This window comes from Ambystoma mexicanum, chromosome 3q, assembly GCF_040938575.1.
Source record: "Ambystoma mexicanum isolate Mex_15411 chromosome 3q, UKY_AmexF1_1, whole genome shotgun sequence".
Classification (NCBI taxonomy): Eukaryota; Metazoa; Chordata; class Amphibia; order Caudata; family Ambystomatidae; genus Ambystoma; species Ambystoma mexicanum.
Genome location: NC_090926.1, coordinates 859,137,825 through 859,157,031, shown reverse-complemented (window position 1 = coordinate 859,157,031; position 19,207 = coordinate 859,137,825). Strand labels below are relative to the sequence as shown.

Genomic DNA, 19,207 nt, shown 5'->3' with positions numbered 1-19,207 from the left:
CTTCCATGGCACAGAGAGCGCCTTGGTCGATCTCCAGACGCAGATGCTATCACTAATTGAGAAAGGCAGATAAGGCCTGTTAATATTACTTGATCTCAGTGCTGCTTTTGATCTTTTAGATCATAAGATTCTACTACACAGACTGTGGGATACCGGCGGCTTGGCCATTGAAACTGTTAACTGGGTGAGATCTTTTTTAGAGAGTAGAAGTTCCAGGGTGCATTGGGGCGAGGCCTTCTCGGAAGTAGAGACTATCCTTTGTGGCGTTCCACAAGGAGCTTGTCTGTCGCCCTTGCTCTTTAACATTTATATTGCCCCACTATGCAGAGAACTGGAGAAGTTGGGCTATTTTTTCACCAACTATGCAGATGACTTCCAGTTGTCAATGGAACTTTCAGGTGACCATCAAGCAGACCAACTCAAATTAAATAAGTTATACAGTGTAATAAAAGACTGGATGACCACAAACTGGCTATGCCTAAATGCAGGAAAGACGGAACTAATGATCTACGGGCCCAATAAACCGAGAGAGGGACTAGCTAAGGCTTTCACTGGCTTTCAGGTTGATGATAGCTTTATTGAAGTTGTTGGCAAGGTAAAAACATTAGGTGTTTATATGGAGGCTTCCTTGGATGCAGGCGCACACGTGGATGCTATAGTAAAAAATACCCAATATCATCTACGAGTATTGAGGCAGGTCGCCCCTCTTATCTCTGAAAACAACCGAGCCAAACTGGTCAGAGCCGTTATCTTGCCACGACTTGACTATTGTAATGCTCTGTTGGGGGGGCTAGTAGAGAAGACGTACAGCAATTGCAGAAAATCCAAAATGCCTCTGTACGTATAATATACGGTATGAAGAGGCATGAACCCACCTCTAACGCGAGAAGGGAGCTACATTGGCTCCCAGTATCAGCCAGGATTTCCTTTAAATTATTGACGTTAGGTCATAAATGCATCTATGGAACAGTCCCTAATTATTTGAAGGACAAAATCATGATATATCAACCGACAAGAAATCTGCGCTCTACAATGACTCTAAGTCTGCAGGTGCCAAGGACTAAGAAAGCGCGTGGAAATGGACGTTCTTTCCCGGTGCTCATGGCTAAGGCCTGGAATAATCTACCGTTAGGGCTCCGTACAGAGAGCAATCACCTGGCTTTCCGGAAACTCTTGAAGACAGAACTTTTCATCTAACCTACATCTTCGGTTGTCCTCACTGACCTCTCTGCTTGTGATGGAGCGCTTGGATGCCTCAGGGCTTGTAGCGCTATAGAAATTTAATAACATAACATAACATAACATAACAACTGGCAGTGGATAGCAGCTGAAGGCCTGTGGTATATTGGCCAAGTATACGTGACCAAAAGCATCAAATAATATTCCCTAAAGAGATCAGTAACATTAGTAAATTAAGATGCAGCTGTGAATCATTGATCTAAGAATGCCTTATGGACAGGCAGAATATTCTCGATGCTAAACTTTAACATTTATTACTCCTTTAGTTGAGCTTCAGATAAAATACTCGGTTCCATGTGTTAATATCTCTGCACAAATATCGCCATATTTTTGCGGCAATATTAAGGCAACCCCCGCATTATTTTTAAAGGAGCGGAGGACACCCCCACAACACCTGCTCCCAAAACCCCCCAAAATGATCCCCCCCAAAAATATCACCTATGGCCGTACCAGGCGACCATATATACAGTGATATTTTTGGTGGGTATAATATGTAGTGATACCAAATATTCGAATGGTCATTGGAAATGGGACGATCTTTGGCCTAAAGCAACTGAATAAATACCTCCTTTGCAGTATTTCCACTGTTGTTAGATGGGGCTGTGCTGGACCTTCTTATGTTAGACCTGATCAATATTGGCATGTTACAGACTATGATTTGCACTGACTTCAAAGAGCTCTGGTCTACTCTCTGTAAAAAACACATTACTTGTCAGTTTCAAAGCTACTTTACCTGACTAATTTAATAGGCATAGTGGTCTTGTCACAACTGCAACCCTATACTGACGACAACAAGGTTTTAGGCCTGGCAGTGATTCAGAGTCAGTAGGTTTGTCCACCTTTGCTGATCTGTTGCTTAAAAATGAGCAAGGTCAAAGCTCCATTCGAGTGCAGATCCTCTCTGCTGACTTTGATATGTCACCTAGAGAATCTGGGTCAATGATATTGCTCAGGGATGTTTTCAGTGTATATTCTCACAGGTAATTTGCAGAGTTCCTGAGGAGACTGATCTGCCCTCACTCTTTTTCAATATCTAAAGTGTGTTTGTCTTCCCCATTATAAAGATGTCATCTAGTCATTAGTCTATCCTCAAAGAAGCAGGTTAAATAACTCTCATTGGGAGCAAAAGTAGATCTACCGTCTTCATCGTAGGTTCACAAAAAGTAGAAATCTTATTTAGATAGTAGGTACAGTGATAGCACTTGCTTGTTTCTGCCTCAACTATGCAAATTAGTTCAATCAAATGTGTAAGATGTTGCCCCAATACCGCAATAAAATAGCGCAATAAAATGTTATAAAGAGTGGCCGGGAGAGGGAACATTCGATAAAGATATTATAGAAAGTATGTACTCCTACTTAGCAGCCACATACAAAGGAGCAAAAGTTAAAAAGAGACAGGAAATTCTGGGGCTTTGGAAATTATTTGTACCGCACACCGTCACCAATGGAATTGGTCCCCATGCGCTCTGTTGGATCTGCAAACTAAAAAAGGAGGGCTGAGGGGGGTGGGTGATGTAGAAGTAGGAAAGTGAGAAGGGTGGGGTCCTGTTGGCCGCTTCAGTTTGGTTTTAACTGTGTGATGCGCTTGGGTGTGATTATCGGATCGATGTGGGTCCTCATGTGCTGTTGGTACGAGTTATGTGTTGTTTGTTTGTTGTTGCAGTGTGTTGAAGTACGTGTGGTTTACTGTGGGGAGAAGTAGTTGTGTGTGTTTTAGTGTGAGAGATGAATGCAGAAAGTGGAGCTTTTGGGTTAGCGTTTTTTTTTGTCTCTTAGTCTTTGCATTTCTTGTTCCACATCTCTGATTGCCCCATGGAGTTGGTATTTTAGTTTGTCTGTCTAGTTGTTAGGCATGATGGGAAGGAAAATTTCCATCCAAGCTATTTCGGAGCTTTGTGTACCAGGTTGAGGCATGCATTGTCTCTCGGCAGTATATTTTACATTCATCAGCTCCCTTCCTATCCATTTCCCTGTCGGTGATCCATATTTGCCTATGCTTGCTGCATCAGCTAAAGGTGTGTTGACATGTCATCCTTACCCTTCCCTCCTGATCTCTCCATATTTGCTCCTTAGATCTTAACTTATCTACCTTTCATTTTGGTATAGTGATATGTTGTAAATTGTTCTTCCTCCTCCCTCTCTTTATGAAAGCTAGCTTAGGAAGATAGGGAGGATCGGTTCCTTCTCTGAGTATTGTTTCAGCTGCGTATGTGCCCCCATAGACATTGCTTCTAGTTATGGGGAGAAGAGCCAGTTTTTTGTGTCGTTTTCTGAATAGAAAGTGATCTCTCGTGTCACGTATGTTCTTTGGTAGCTCATTCCAGGTTTTTGGTGCAAGATGAGAGAAAGAGGAACCTCCGAATTTTCTTTTGTTGTATGGTTTTGGTTCCAAACGTGTGTCGCTGCTAGATCTGAGTGGTCTTGTTGGGGGGTAGATGTTTATTTTCTCTCTTAGTAACTCTGTGCCTTGGCCGTGGATTGCTCTGTGCGTTATGCACATTGATATGAACTTTATTGGCTGTTTAATTGGTAGCCAGTGTAGCCTTTTCAGGGCTGGTGTGATGTGTTCTTTTCGCGGTAGTTTGAGGAGAAGTCTGGCCGCCGCATTTTGTATGCATTGGAGTTTTTTAAAAGTCGCTCTGGCATGTCTAGATAGAGGCTGTTGGCTTAGTCTACTCTGGACATTAGATCAATGATGGTGAGTGTTTTGTGGGCGAATGAGAGGAATGGTAGGATCATTTTTACTGCTCGTAGGTGGAAGAAGCATTTCTTGATTAGAGCATTTACTTGTGGCTCTAGAGTTAGTTCATTTTCCATCAAGACTGGGGCTGGAGTTGTACCAAGTTCGGTTGGCCAAGGGATGTAGTGATTGTTTTCTCCGTTTTTAGAGATGATCATTATTTCTGTTTTGCCTGGGTTGAGTTGGAGGTAGTTCGCGTTCACCCAGCTGTAGATTTCATGAAGGCAGCTCTTTAGAGTTGTGTTTTCTTCTTGTGTGTCTTGTATTTTGTAGACTATTTGTGTGTCGTCAGCGTAGTTGTAGCATGTGAGGCTGTGTCTTTAAATGATCTTGATTAGTTGAGCATGGTAAATGTTGAATGATAATGCAGAGAAGGATGATCCTTGTGGTACTCCACAGGTGGATTCTCTTTAGGCTTCCCTTATCTGTGATGGGAAGGGCATCAATCATCAAAATGATTGTCCTCCCCAGATTCCTATACGGGTTCCAGAATGTGCATTACTACATTAACGCCCCCTTCTTTCGCTTGCTAGACACACTGCTAAGAGACTTCCTATGTGGGAAAAACAGGCACAGAATTGCATTCTCCACACTAGTCCTACCACATAGGCAAGGGGGGATACAACTACCACACTTGGAGAAATACTATTTAGCGGCACAAATCAGCCATGTAACCAAATGGCTGGCTGATGACACCACGTCTGAAATGACACTGCTACAACAAATGATCTCCCCAATACAATTGAAAGACCTAATCTGGGTGCCCGCAGCTCCTGAGCATGGTAACGCTGCTTGTTGAACTGGGCAGGAAAATATGGCTCAGGGCCAGAACACTCTTGCACATGAGACACCCATACTCACCGGAGATCCCGCTGCTGGCAGACATATGCACAACCAACGCAGACCTGAATAGCGTCAGACTATGGGAGAGATTCGGGGTATACACCTGGGGGGACCTGTAGAGGGCAATTTCCGGGAGTTTACCACACTACGAGAGGAGGAAGACATGCCAGGCGGCCAGTTCTTGTGGTACCATAAAATCCGAGGGAAAGCACGGACCAAGTGGGCAGCCTGGCCTGATAAACCCGAGGCAGACCCCCTAGTCACGCTGTTATACAACCTGGGGGAAGGCGGCAGGCCAGTGTCTCAAATTTAAGGCCAACTCAATGATACCCCAAACCCTAAAAGTGACATCCTGCGGTCTAAGTGGGAAGAGGACCTGGGAACCGAGCTGACCGATAAATAGTGGGACAGGGCGCTCATTTACCGGAAGGAGGTGTCCAGGAACTCCAGGTTCCATCTTATACAACTGAATGTACGTACCGCACGTACCTAACCCCACACAGAATAGCGAAGTTTAATAGACAGACATCATCCAGCTGCGTATGGTGCAATAGCGGAGAGGCAGATCTGTTCCACATGCTATGGGCCCGCACAAAGGTACAGAACCTCTGGACAAGAGTGTAACACGCCTGCACGAGAGCGGGTGTGACGAGATACAAATGGTCACCCAGCACATGCCTGCTGGGAACTTACCCCAGACTAGCCAAATCTAAACACACAATGAAACTCATGGACATGGCATGTGTACTAAACAAAAGGACCATAGCAATGGCCTGAAAACGCCCCGCAGACCCACAGTACAACACATGGCTCAAAGAACTGGAACGATGGGTGGGTGCGGAAACCAAAGCCTGGGAGGACAGCGTGGCCAGATCCACAGACTGCATGAGCGGGGCCCTGGACGCATGGAAGGCACTAACATGGACCATGTTCCACCCCTCAGATGATAAGCCCCGATGAATGCCTCACAGACCCGCAACAACTCACCAATTATGAAACCACCCGAGCAGGTACGCCTTGGAAAGCTATCTGAAACCCGTTCCTATCCCCATCATCCCCTCCCGAGCTGAGATTGCTTGCACCGGACTGCACAACTAACATATGGAGACAGTTATTGTTGTTTACATTACTTTGTACTTTTCTCTTTTTTCTCTTCAATCTCTTCCTTTATTTTCTAAGAATAAATGCCAGTATGCTCATGTTTCTATGACAAAATGCCAATAAAGAAATGTACAAATCAAATCACAGGTGGATTCTCTTGAGTTGGATTTGAAAGGTTAGATCCATATTTTTTCCGTTCTCTTTGTTAGAAGGATTTAATAATAGTAAGGCTGGGTCAGTGATTCCAATATCTTCCAATCTCCTGATGAGGATGTCGTGATTAAATGTGTCGAATGAGACAGAGAAATCTAGAAGCATCAGAGCAGTGTTTTTGTCTGAGTCTGCGTTTGCCTTTAGATCATCCCAGATTGAGAGAAGTGCTGTTTCCGTTCCTCTCATTGGTCTGAAACCTACTTGTGCTTGGTCCAATAGGAGGTGTTCTTTTATGAATTCTTGGGTTATTCTATAGACGTATGTTTCGAGTAGTTTCGCTGGGTTCAGGATGTTGGAGATATATCTGTAATTGGAGAGGTCGTCCACGTTTCCTGCTGTGTTCTTGAGGAGCGGCTTGATGTATGCTGATTTGAAGGATTGTGGCACTTTCCCTGTTGTGATTGAGTGATTGAAGAGGTTTTTGTAGTAATCCTTTGGTGATAATTGATTTGTATATTTCTGGGATGCAGGGATCCATGGGGGCAACTGTTCTGTTGCTTTTGTTTACCAGTTTGACGAATGTCTCCGCTGATGTTTTGGTGAAGTATCAGAGATTGTTTGGGCGTTCCTCGTATGGGTGGGTGGGTTGCACATTGCGGCCACATGGTCTGCCTTGTATGGTCTTTTGGATGGTGATGATTTTGTTTTTGAAGTGGTCTGCGAGGTCGTTGCATCGTCTCTTCGATGGTATCAGAGCATTGTTGCAGCCAGGTATTTTTTTAATTTCGTTTATGATTTTAAACACTTCTTTTTGGGTGTTTGGTGCTTTGATGATTCTGTTGTCGAAGTATTTGCTTTTGGCTTTTTGGATTTCCTTTTTGTATGAACACATTTGTTGCTGGAATTGGAATTACTTTGCACTATCGTTTTTGATCCACCATTCTAGCAAGGTTTCATGTTTTCCTTTTTATGGTGCTGAGTAGAGGGGTAAACCATTTTGCTATCGCTCTTTTGCATGTTTGGCTAGTGTTTTTGTGTGGTTGAGGGTTCTTCATCGAACCAGATTTTTAAGTTATCGAGGATAATCAGGTGATCCTGCTGGATGGCTAGATTGGTGATTGATTCCGTGAAGGCGTCTACGAAGGTCACATTGTAAGTCAGTGGTCTGTATACCAGTATACATTTCAGGTTTGTTTTTGGGTTTGTTGATAGGCTAAGCATTAGAGATTCACAGTTTTCGATGTTTAGTGGATCTTCAAGTTTAATTTCCAGGTGTTCCTTGTGGGCTATTGCTAGTCACCTTCCTCTTGTTTTTTTTGCTGTTTGCTTGGACGCATTGGAAGTTTTCAGGCAGGCAGTTGTGGAGTGTGATTTTGTAGTTGTCATCTAGCCATGTTTTAGTTATGAATAGGATGTTGATACCTCTGTCGCACAGGAGGTCGTAGATTTCAGTGGCATGTTTGGACATTGACCTAGCGTTGATTAGATTGCAGTGGACATTTTTGGTGTGGTTCGGTTTGTTTGTTGTTCTCTGTTTTGACTTGTGGATGTTCAGTTGGAGTGCTACTGTGTTGTTGTTGCCGGTCGGTTGAGGTTCAATGGAGGCCGCATTGTCGTTGAATCAGTCTGTTAGATTGATAGTTGGGTTGATGAATTCTGCAGCTTCATCATCTTTCGTGTTTTGATGTGGTTGTCGGTAGTGCCCTTCTGTTCTTGTGATATATGGACTAGAGGCTTGGTATCATCTCTTTCTCTTCTTGGGTCCTCTCATCTTTTTTTGCAGGGTTCAGGAAGACTCTTAGCTTGTCAGTGGCGTTGAAGTGTTGAGGTTCTGCAGTTGCTGCGAGGTACGGTGTAAGGTATATGGATTTTTCTCTTATGATGTTTGTTCTGTTGGTTGCATTGTTTGCTGGGGTGCGTTCTGTATTCGAGATGGCTTCTACTGGAAATGGGTGAGTTTGTGTAGCCATTGTGGTTGGTTCTAGTTCCAGGTCTCTTTGACAGCATCCAATTCTGTGTCGGAGAATTTTGTATCCTTGGTAGTAGGATTGGTTTGGATATTGAGTTTACAGGGGCAGTAGCCCACCTTTCGGGCCTGGTGCTCTGATAATATTGAGTTTTATCCTCTTATGTTGCGATAGCTGGATGCTCTCTGAGGGTGTCTGTCCACTCAGTCGGTTGGGTTTGGGTGTTCTATGGGTGGACTGTCTAGGGGGTTACAAAGCATTGGAAGGGGTGGTGCAGTTGGTTATGGGTGGACTATGGAATCCTGGTTAACTTGGGTAGTGATTCTGGTTGTAGTTACTAGATTTCAGTGGTTGCTTGGTGTTCTTGGGTAACTGGAGGGGCCTAGGATTCAATGATGGTAGGTAATGATACAATACACCATGATTTGAGATATCTAGATAACGGGGGAAAAGCTTAGGTTTCACAGAGTGGTTTACACTGAGATAATACTCTTAGAATTTTGGGATCTTAGGGAGTTGGCGAAAGGCCAAGGTTTCACAGAATGGCAGGCAGTATTTAAAAAACGACTAGATTTGAGACTCCTATATAACGGGAGAAAGACCTAGCTTCCACAGAATGGCAAGCAGTAATAAGAGACGCCTAGATTTCAGATTCCTAGATAAGGGAGAAAGGCCTAGGTTTCACAGAATGGCAGGCAGTGATGAAAAAACACATAGATTTGAGAATCCTATATAATGGGAGAGAGGCCTAGATTTCACACAATGGCAGGCAGTAATTAAAAAAAGACATAGATTTGATACTCCTATATAACGGGTGAAAGGCCTACGATTCACAGAATAGGCAGGCAGAAATAAAAAAGACCACCTATATTTGAGACTCCTCATTTTGAGACTCCTAGATAACAGGACAAAGGCCTTTGTAATTATACAAAGAAAAGGAGAAAGGGAAAGAGGAGGAGGAGCAGGGAAGTGCATTGCCACCACCCTATACCTGTTATTAAAACCAGCTGCAGGGTATACAAATCCTAAACGAGTGTCGCAAGATAAGGAAGAAACACAAAAAAAAAAGACAAGGGCGACACAAGCATTATCAGCAAGGATGAGAGAGGGATGAGGAAGTATTTAAATGACACAAACAAGAGCATGCAGTGAGGCAGAAAGAGTTATGGAAAGGGAAATAGAGGAAAAGGGAAAGGAACACGAGAAAGAAGCCAACAAACAGGGGTGGACAGCAGGACGCATACAGTTTAAAACAGACAAGTGGAGAGAGGACTCTAACCATAGTGGAACTGACATGGCAGATGAAGGGCACACCATATTGAACTGGGAAGACAGTGGCGACAGCGATCATGGGAATGACGACATAGAAACACACAGTGTGACAGACAGGAGAAGGCAAAGCAGAAGAGATGAGAGAGAAGAGGAGGAAAGAGAAGACTATGGTGATTGGGGAAATAGGCCTTGTAGCAGGAAAGCCAAAATAGCGGTAGAGAAAAGACCACAACGTGACAATAAACACAGAACACGCACGCAAATGCCCATTTTACAGAAAACAAAGGGCAAGTTGCACTACATATGGCAGACAATGGACAGGGACAATTTAGTTTGCAGTTTACCTTCATTTATGGTGGGGGCGGGCAAGTGGATTTCTGTTTTTGAGAAAGACAGCAGGAATCGTATTGGCCATAGAATACATAAAACGTTTGTTGGCTGTCTTGGTCAGTCTTGGTCAGGGAGAGAAGTGACAAAATCTGGCAACAGTCCGGATAGTCCTGGGTAAAATGAAGCTCTAATATACACGATGGAGCTCCCTTTAACAATTATCAAGCACATGTTTGGAATCCTCTAAAGGAGCTGTATCCAGACACGTCAGAGATGGGGTCTATTTTTGCTTGCAAAATGAAGCCTGACGAGGATCTCGCAGAATATATACGGTCCATATAGGAAATGTGAATGCAGGAAAATAAACAGTCCTGGGACGAAAAAATACTTTTGCTTTACCACATTTTAGTGAGGTTAATTCTCACATTGGCTTGAGACAGGTCCCTGTGCCCACAATGATGCCCGCTCTGTGGCTACATTTCTGGTGAGGGAGTTGCACCCGAGGTGGGGGATTCCAGATGAAATTTGCTCTGATATTGGGCAATGATTTAATAAAAGAAATTACAACTTTCCTGGAGATAAAACAAACTATGTACATTTTACCATCTTCAAGCCAATGGTTTGGCAGAAAAGATGAATGGAGAGCTGACAATTAGATTGTCTAAGTTTATACAAATGCTTGAAAAATCATGGGTGCACTGCTTGCCTCTTAATTTGTTTGCAAATACACCTGAGGGAGATCATCACTTGTCTTCCCATGAGATTGTTACAGGGCGTAGAATGCTTGCGCCAATTCCGCCATTGCGTACAATCTCTGATGCTCACTCTAGCTCTGCTATTCTGGGGGGAATTTGATCTGTATCCTAAAGAACTTACCAAGTACCTAAACTATTTCTGCTTGCAGAGGAGGCCTAATAACCAATATGGACAATCAGGTAATCGAAACAAACATTTCCATTTGGCAACCCCTCTTTTTCTGGGTGACCACGTCTTTGTGCGCAACCACGTGAGGAAGTGGAGAGAGGAACGCTTCACAGGCCGGCACGTCATCATCTGTTCAACACCCACAGCTGTCAAAATCCAAGGATGATGCAAATGGGTCCACATCACAGACGTTCGCTGAGACAAAAGTACAGTGTCCCAAAGCACAACCTAATAGGAAGTATTACAGAGTTTTCTCTTCATTTTCTAACAGCCCATTGAGATTATAAAAAGCCTGGGAAAGAGGGAACTGTAGAAGGTTACAATCGAAAATGGGTAACAAAGAAAAAGAAATGTTCAGGTTTCTGGAGCATAATGATATTAATATGTTTTAGTATATTTGTAATGCTTCATTTTATATGTTTCTAAAGAAAAAAGTGAAACCGGAGTAAATGCAAAAAGAAAAATGGGAAAGATAAATGTGATGAATGGGAAGGGCTTCCACCATGGCACTGAGGAAGAGCATAATTCATTGACAGGCAATATCTTGTATGATTAAATGATGCATGTGGAAAAAAAGAGAGTAAATGGCACATGCTACATGTTCTCTATCATTCCACAAGTAGTTGCAATGTCCAAAGTTCTCCTGCCCGAGGCTGTGTCCTACGAGGAGGCAGGATGCCTAATGCACCTTCCCCTTTGTAGAACAGTTCATTGGGAGAATGAAGGGGAAAATGTATATGAAGACAACTATGTAAAATGTATGCAAATGCCTCAAAGTCAGGAAACAAGGAATAAGGTAATAGAGTATGTCACCTAAGGCCCTAAAGAGGGGGAATTACAAATAAAAGACCATAAAAGATTGCAATGCACAACTAAAGAAGAGCAGAGTGTCATCTGATGTCACACGAGGCCACTGATGAGAATAGAGGGAGAAATTTGGTATGGGGACAAATAGGAGGGGGGAATAATGCATTGTCATGCTGAAGGATTGGTGGGTTTTGATCAAAACATGGTAGCCAAGGTTAATGACAACTGCCAAGCAAATTGGGGAAAGTATGTTCATGCCTTAACATGGTTACATGAAAAACATCACTCAGTTGACATAAGGAGCTTTAAGCGATTACCTTTGTGTTTCAGGTTGAATGGGTCCATTTTCCAGGGAACTCATTTGGGATGCGCCAAGGTGATGCAGAATGTAGCACTTAGGCGGGGAACAGCATCGATAATGGATTTCTGGTGGGCTTGCAGATCCAAAGCTTATGCCCAACTTCCACCTGTCTGGAATGGAATCTGTGCGTGCACTTGTGGTACCACAAAATAGCACTGCCATGAGCATTGCACTGCAGGGAAAAATGACACAGCAAAATGTGCAGCAACTGATAATGAGAAGGAGAAAGCGGGAAAATAGTTATTTCTTAAGGAAAAGCACAGAGAACCTGGCGGCTATCCCAGATGAGTGCCAACTGTTTTTCATGGCTGCCATCCTTTTACTTCTCTTTTGTTTTCAGGAGCAGGCTACAGCTAATCCTGTTACGAGCTATTGCAACTGGCTAATTCAACAGCAAAAGGGTTGAATGCAATCAAGGAAGAGATGAGGGCTTTACATGTGGTGGCCCTTCAAAATCTGTTCTGGATCTCCTAACAGCCATCAAAGGAGGTTTCTTTGCAAAGTTCTGGTCGAACTGCTGCACTGTAACACCTGACGGTGATGCCTCCAATGGAATTCTTAGTGCAGCTATACAAGAGATACAGACACTCCAGGGAAAGATGACAAGCTTGGTTAATGAAGTGCAAGGAAAAGACTGGCTGGACAGAGTATTCGCATGGGTGCCCACCTGGCTTTCCCGATTGTTTCGAGTAACTCTCCCCGTGGTAGTGCTGATTCTCATCACCTTTTTAAGAACATTTTTAAAGTATATTTTTACCAAACAAAAAGGACAGCTGATGTTACCCTTGAGTGTAGATAAAAGTAATTTTGAAATGAAGAGCAGGAAGAAAATAATAGGGGAAAGTGAGGGGGAGGATCCTGATGGATGGGTTTTTATGCATCCTGCTGATATCGAGAATTACAATGAATTCTGGATATAATGACTAAAGGATGGGACAGGGTGTTTATGGGTGGGGAAGAGCTGAATGGCTGGCGAGGAGACTGGGGGAGACATGACACGGTTGGAGAAAATATGGTTACATAAAGATGAAGTTGCTAAAAAGGAACGGGTGGCCCAAAAAGATGTCGTTATCAATAGATTAATAAAAGGGGGCAATAATGTAATAAAATGCAAGTTCAGTGCAATATCATTGAATGCACTTATCAGCTCCGAGAGTAGCACTGTAAAAGGGGGGGGGCTTTCTGTTATATGTGAAATTAAAGGCTTAATAAAACTAATCCATAAAAGCTGGGGCACAGGTAAGTATAATCATGCGTAGTGGTAGAATGAAATGCAGTAAATAGGCCCTAAAAGCTTGCTTCTGCTTTAAACGTGTGTGAGAATTTTGTTCACGGCAAAGGCCGCTGCAACTGGTAAATTAGTGTGGAGTCTGTAATCCCCAGCCAGCGTTAAAAGAAGCACAACGATTGTGATTTTTCGAGGTCAACAAATTAGAGCTCCCTTGTTCCGCCAGAGAACAATGAATACATGACCATTTTATAATTCAAAAACATTTATGAAATGCACATTTCTAATGGAGCCGGCAGGAGCCACAGCAGTTTCAAATCGCCCCATAGTATGTTTTCCCTGGGGAAAGGGTTAAAGTGTCCACAATATGCAACATTTGATAGGCAGCATGTCCGTGGTTCAAGGATTTGTTCTCATGTGAATCATGATGAGGTATCCAGGGCAGATTATTAATATTTAGTTGGTCGCCTCACATGTTTCAATTACATCATTTTGTGCTGTGGGAATTGGGAGTGGATTGTGACATAACAAGGTATAATTGAGGGTGGTGTGGGAAGGTTCACAAACCCAATCTTATGCTTCTCTATATGGATTAAAGTGCAAGATCCAATCAAACTGGCGTGGGGAGATTTTTTCATGTTGCACAATCGCATATGCTATTAATTTTGTTTTCTATAAAAGTTCTTAGTAATGGGGTGTTTCTTTTCATGCAGATCTGTCCTGCGATCTGTTTGAATTTGCTGTCCCAGCTGCATTTGGTGCCTTGAATAAAATTGCGTTACTTCTTGCACCAGCGTACATTCCTTTTTAACTACTTTTCATAATTTTTGGGTGAGTTCTACGAGGCTACCTCCTATACACATGCATAATATTCATGACAGCCTGCAACACATACAGACACAAACAAAAAAACATCACTCTACCTGTTCAAGAAACGTACCATCGCCGGAGGCCTAAGCCACAAAATCGTCAGGCTGTAAATTAAGAACTCAAAGAGGGACAAAAACAGTTAACAGAAAGATAGTATTTCCCCCTCCATCCTACACTCCCGGAAGGACTTGAAGATTCTCATATACAAAGAGAATCTGGCCAAATAACGATTGCTCAATTCAACCCTGATTCTCTCCCTCTGGAGCTTACTCTCTCTGCTGTTCCCCTTATCCATCCCAGCTGCTCTGTTACTTCAGCATTTTTATTTGTAACCTCTCGGCGTGAGGCCTCTGTGTACAACACTCCTTTGCTTCCCTGCTAGTTTACACTTTATAAATCCCACGAATATATACAAACCTTTGTCAGCTCATACACACCTCTACTTAGAAATCGTTTTACAATACATTGAAATGTACTATGTTTTCTCAAGTTTTTAGCACAAACCAAAAAAATATATATTGTCATTGGTCAATGTAGCTTCATGTTAAGTGGTGTGCAAATTAACTTAAATGATGTTAAATTAATATCATATATGAGTTAATGGAGAAATACGTTTTCTCTCAATCTAACCCGGTCTTCTCGAGTCATTGATCAAATAAAGATGTGTGGGTGGATTTTTAGATTCAGAATTGTTAAAGATGAAACATTCTGTTGTAGTTGCTTGACACATCACTATTTAGTATTATATTACTATTAGTTATAGGTTCATATAGAGTGGTGAAGCGATCTTGCTCACAGTTACGTAGAACAAACCTCTTGAATGAAATCCTCAGGAGGACCGACCGTTTGGTGAGTAAAGACTGTCTACCAGAAAAGGATTCCAATGAGTTAGTTTTAAGTCTCCATAAATGGTGAGAAAATCAAGATTCAACTTCTGAGAGAGATACCATAAATCCATGATCATATCATTGAATCAATGAAGTACATTCCTAAGGACAGAGTCTATTTGATCTGAAATGACCATAATTTAAAATACAACATACTAGTTGCATTGAAGATATGACATCAGAAGACACCTTGCATATATTAAGTAAGGTTGAGCATGCTGGCAATCCAAGTAGTACTATACAGCAAGTTTCTCGGGTTAGCACAAAGATTTTGCATGAGAACAAACAACATATAGCGAATAGCAGTAGATTTTTACCTGCATATTTATTAGGTTGTTCTTAAAAACTGACTTGATGTTACTGTTCAATCACCCGAAAAGCCCTGCCTTGATTTCAAATCAAGTCGCTACCTGTTCCTCACAGGCAAACATAGGCATATAGGCTTCTTCAAAATGACCATCTAGAGAGATACAGAACAGGTCAGTGGTGTTGTGCAACACAATCACATTTATCATCGGCAATTAATACACGAACACCAACAAAACAGTTTCCACTGTGTATTTCTAGTAAGTGCCCAAAACATATGAATATTTAGACAACGGAAACCCATTACAATCAGTTCAATTAAACATTCTCGAATTCCCTTCAGAGCACTTGCATGGTTGTTTACATCGAGCACACAACAAGATCAGCGACTGAGTTCATTTACAAAGTGGAGGCCACACGTTCTCTGTAGAATTGCCTCACTGGATTCCTTGCACTCACAGTAGCAGTCTGAACCCCAGCTGCCCCACTTGTATTTCTATCCCCCAAAGAGGAACTAAAAAGTGTTTTTCGTTTTGATGACATTTCACCATGACAGGCCCTTTGAGAGCCTGCCACCGCGACTATGTGCTCCAAGCACCCACATGAATGCTAATATATGCAAGTGGGCGGCCAGCCCCCAATAAAACCTCAAGTCCCCTTTGTGATAAAGGTGACCAGCACATGTCTTGACATCTTGAGTCACGCAAGTCTTTTTTTCTATGATTTTTATTTTGTGTGCACATTTTTTTAAATTGCGTCCTCCTTTTTTTGTTTCAGCAAGTATTGTTTCCCACTTTGAAATTCTCGTTCGGCAATTTAATAGATTTGCGACTATCCATGTAAATAAGCAAACTTTTCACTCACAAGATTGTCTGCTTTTTTCTTAAATTGACGCTTTGCTCTGCTATATTCTCAGAGGGCAAAGTCACCATTATTTAATAGGTCTCGCTAAAACAATTGTTTGAAAGAAATACTTCACAACCCACTATCCATAACTTGATTGGTGTCTTCGGGTTCCATTTCCCAAGGTCCTTACTGCAAACCTTTCTTTGCTTTCACGGAACATGCTGAACATTGCAAGAACAATAAGGATTTTTAGGGGCATTATGACTGGGTCAGTAAAACACAGCTGCCCCTAAAAGTCCCTCATTTTTCTTGCTGACTTTGGATCATCTTCAGCTGGTTCTTGGAGTCCAGAGAGCCGATTGACCTGTTCATAATCCAAAAGGTTATTTGATTTGTAAAAATATAAATGTGTAACCCTCACAAAAATGCTTCACTACACAGTTATGTTGCAGTTTTAAAAAGGAACTGACAGGATCACCACAGAAGTCAGGACCAGTACTACAATAAGGCAGTTACAAGCAGATGCCACAGGCAGCACCAGCATCCCCAAAAGGCGTGTTATTCTGCTTCGAAAACATCAAATATGGCCGCTTGTAAGGCGGAAGAAGTGCTAAATGTACTTTTTCTTGTGAAAGCATAATTACTTGCATCAGGCTTGCAGGAGTACAGGACGTCTAGGGCATACTTGTGAATCAGACAGTTTATATAGATGTAAAAAAAATGTAAAATAAAACTGCAGTTCCTGGGACCCCCGTGGCCAATGCATTCTAAATCAGGAGCATGAACGCTAAGCTAATGCATTCTAGGAAAATGATTACAGGAAGAACAACAAAACAAGAGTTTGCAGAAATATTTGAAGATTTTTCATCATGTCAAAGAAAAACCAAACTGTTAATTCATTATATATATTCTTTCAATTGACATTTAGGATATACACAATCCATGAAAAATGTGCTGGTTAACACATGTATCACATCTTCTATTGACTGTGCTAAGCAAAGGTATGAGCAGTCTCTGTCCCTTTGTTTAGAGACACTCCTCTTTCTGCCTCCCGCTGCCTTAGCATTCCTTTTTTATCAGCACAGAACACTTTGTTATTTCTTTTATTCCTCTATGTTTACTTATTGCATCTTTCAGTATTATTTACAGCCGCCACATTAAATCACAGGATGTTGACACCTATGCACACCTTCTTTTAGGTCTGGTTTTAATACGCATTTGACAAAGGCTTTGTGGACAAAATATTCTATGTGTTAGCATTGGAGGCTAGTAATCCTGTTGCCCAGAGTCTCCTTACCTGAAGGAAGTCTTGCACATTTAATATGTTGATAAATGCTCCAGCACTTCTGTTCAGCATGCAGACAACTATGGTGGATATTTTTTGCTATCACCTGTTCATGCTTATAGAAAGCTGGCAACATTGAGATGCCAATGACCAATGAGCACCGCAAGGAATCCTCTTATTTACCTATATGTATATATGACAAATGCTGCTTACCCAGTAATAGTCTTCCTGGAGATTGTATCTTTTCACTATCTAGTGGTTGGTCTGGGGTGTTACAAGTTGTTTATGTCAGAAGGCTTTGACCTTTAAGCCAGGGGCTATCTCCACAAGGGGGCAGAGGCTACACTTGCATTCCAAACATTCCCCTAGACAGAGTATGCAAAGCAGCAATATGGTGCTCAGTACATACCTTCACCAAACACTACTACCTAGATACACAAGCCAGATCAGATTCACAAGTTGGTCAAGTGTAACTAGAATATTTATATTCAATGGTACCATTTAGAAACCCACCTTCAAATAATACACGGCTCGCAAAATGCACAGCATGTGAATCCAAACAGTTTCACAAGCCCCAGAAGTCAAATTTTACTTTATCCAGTAATGAGCTTTCTGGACTTTGTATCTGTTTAGAATCACATGCACCGAAATGTGCACTGGTCACGCAAGTTACATGTACATTCATAAACATGTTTTGAAAGGCACATAAAACACTTGCACTACTCCCTATGACACAAGGGTCGCACCTCACAGAAAACAAAAAGTCCGAGGGCATCGAATGGAAGAGCATTGTGGGTACCTGCACAAGTAGTGTAGTACTAGGATGACAGGAACGCACCAGTCAACACAGAATTCGACTTTTGAAGTAAACAACTTTTAATACTCCACACAGTCAGGTAGATGATGAAGTATGCATAGCATGTAAAGCTAAGTAGATTCACAAAACCTCTGAAATATAATATATAGCAGAGAAGTGTATATTCTCTAAGGCAAGAACAGTTATGTAAGTAATTGACTCACTTAAATAAATATGTGTGTTGACACTGAGCCCTTGTAACAAATGTATGCATTGCGTTGCCCCACAAAGCATTTCAAGTGCGGGTGCCTCTCTAACTCACGTAAGTGCTGCTGCATTACGAGCCAATCCGGCTCCCTAATGCGTTTGTTGGCTTCCTAAAACCTGATGTCTATCATCCAAGGTATATTCATTGTGAGAAAACATTCCTCCATTATCAAGTCTTCTTTTTCAAGATCTCTCTACCGATTCATGTCCTGCTTGTGTCTGCAAAAAGATAGACGCAGTCCCATTAGCTTAATGAAACCGAAAACGTTAGAAGGCATTGAATGGCGAAATACCAAAATCACCAAAAAAGGCCTTGGCACTGGGGGGGTGGCGGGGACCCCATGACAGGCCGTGAACCAACAATATGAACAGTTCAACAATACAAATCCAACATTGGAACCAGATAAACAAGTGCATTTGGATTAAGTAAAGCAGTTTGTTAATTTGGTATTAAGTCTGATACTACTACTGGAAATGATGTTGTTGGGCACTCGATTTACCTCACACCACCACTCTAGGATTCCAACACACCCTTGTCCTCAATGAAAGGCAAATTCATAAAAGAACAGCTGTGAACATACTTTTTTTTTAATGCATTTGACTTTTTGCTAAGTGCAAATCACAACTTACTGTCTTCAGAAGGCGAGTAAGAGATCTCATCTCTTTGCCCCTCGTACGCAGTATAGCTATGCCATGGTTTGCATCATCCTTATACTTCAGTGGATGACACTATGCACTTTCTGATGCACGCCTCCGATATTGGTGTTTCTGTCGGAGTGTCTTTGTGTAGCGTTAATTGCCACCATGGCAGGTGGGCTTGGATGTCAACACAGGGCGGCAATTAAAGTTGCATGGGTGCTAAGTGCTTATAGTATTTTTGTGTTAAAAAAAAATCAACACCTCTTTCATTTCTATGCAAGAGTAGGCATGTGCTCAGTGCAGTGAGGCCAGCGTAGGACCGAAAGGCGAGGGGGAGAGGGACAGC

General features: G+C 42.2%; 1 long non-coding RNA gene across 1 annotated transcript in view; it reads right to left on the bottom strand.

Moving 5' to 3' along the window:
- LOC138583049 (uncharacterized) overlaps nt 1-19,207 on the bottom strand; it is a 144,373-nt gene that overhangs the window by 5,091 nt on the left and 120,075 nt on the right. The window contains exon 2 of the long non-coding RNA XR_011305139.1: nt 15,040-15,182. This is a non-coding gene — a long non-coding RNA (uncharacterized lncRNA). The remainder of the gene's footprint in view (nt 1-15,039; nt 15,183-19,207) is intronic.